We start from the raw sequence: 1,836 nt of genomic DNA, 5'->3' as shown, positions 1-1,836 counted from the left end.
GTGAGCTGTGACACCAGAGCACTGTACCCAGGATGACTTAGTGAGACTGTCTCAAAAAAACAAACAAAAAGACTAATGTTCCTACTGCCAGACAACCTTGAAGCAAAGTTCAAGAATCTTAATCTCTAGTGAAGATAGGAACTGCAGATATCAATAATAATTGTCATTATTAGAGTTAACATTCAACAACTGCCAGCCCAGCACCATGGCTCACACCTGTAATCCTAGAACTCTAGGAAGCCAAGGATTACTTGAGCTCAGGATTTTGAGACTAGCCTGAGCAATAGCAAGACTCCATCTCTACTAAAAATAGAAAAGCTGAGGCAAGATGATTGCTTGAGCCCAAGAACTTGAGGTTGCAGTGAGCCATAATGCCACAGCACTCTAGTTAGGGCACCAGAGTATGACTCTGTCTCGAAAAAAAAAATACTCAACCAAAGAAAGAAAACTAAAAATTAGTGGGGCATTGTGGTGGGCATCTATATTCCCAGCTACTCAAGAGGATTGCTTGAGCCCAGGAGTTTGAGATTGCTGTGAGCTAGGCTGATGCCACTGCACTTGCCTGGGTGACAAGGCCAGACTCTCTCTCAAACAAAAACAACTGCCTACTATGTGCCAATTACTATGCTAAGTGTTCACTTTACTATCTCATTTAATCTTCATAGCTGTGGGAAATAAAAACAATTATGACCTCCATTTCTTTTCTTTTCTTTTTTTTTTTTTTTGTAGAGACAAGAGTCTCACTTTATCGCCCATGGTAGAGTGCTGTCACAGCTCACAGTAACCTCCAGCTTTTAGGCTTAGGCGATTCTCTTGCCTCAGCCTCCTGAGTAGCTGGAACTACAGGCACCTGCCACAACGCCTGGCTATTTTTTTGTTGCAGTTTGGCCGGGACCGGGTTTACATTCACCACCCTCAGTATATGGGGTTGGCACCCTACTTACTGTGCCACAAGCACCGCCCCCCCCACCCATTTTATGGATAAGGAAATTGAGTCTCAGATGAAGTCATCTCAAAGTCACACAGTTAGGAAGTAGTATAACAGTAATTGGAACTAAGGCTTGTCTGGCTCCTCTGATGACAATTAAGGTCAGGTGACAATATACCCAGTATATGGGCATCTGCACCAGCTCTATCCCAAACCATCTGCTGGATCTGCTGCCTCAGGCTCACCTCTCTCCATGCTGGGACGACCAAGCATGATTTATGGAGTGACTTCCATGTACCAGACACTTTATATACCTTTCCCATTAAATCTTCACCTCTACCTTCTGACTCTCTCTCATTATCACTATTCCACAGGAGAGGCATAGTGCGGTTCAGTGATGGCTCAAGGTCACACAATTTTAGGGGAGGTGGCTGAGCCACGATTCAAATCCAGGTAGGTCTGTGTCAAATCTTCCCTTCTGGCCAGGTGTGGTGGCTCATGCCTATAATCCTAGCACTTGGGAGGCTGAGGCAGGAAGATCACTTGAGGCCAGGAGTTAGAGATCAGCATGGACAACAGAATGAGAACCTGTCTCCACGAAAAATAGACAAGTTAGACAGGTGTGGTGGTGTGTACCTGTTGTCCCAGCTGAAGAGGGTGAAGCAGAATTATCGCTTGAGCACAGGAGTTTGTGGCTGCAGTGAGCTATGATGGTATCTCTGCACTCCAGCCCAGATAACACTGAGAGATTCTATCTCAGAAAAAAAATGAAGTTTACTGGGCGGCACCTGTGGCTCAGTGAGTAGGGTGCTAAGGGTAGTGGGTTCGAACGTGGCCCTGGCCAAACTGCAACCAAAAAAATAACTAGGCATTGTGGTGGGCGCCTATAGTCCCAGCTACTTGGGAGG

Source organism: Otolemur garnettii, unplaced genomic scaffold, assembly GCF_000181295.1.
Source record: "Otolemur garnettii isolate 467f Iridium unplaced genomic scaffold, OtoGar3 scaffold00156, whole genome shotgun sequence".
Taxonomy (NCBI): Eukaryota; Metazoa; Chordata; class Mammalia; order Primates; family Galagidae; genus Otolemur; species Otolemur garnettii.
This window is presented reverse-complemented; position numbering follows the sequence as displayed.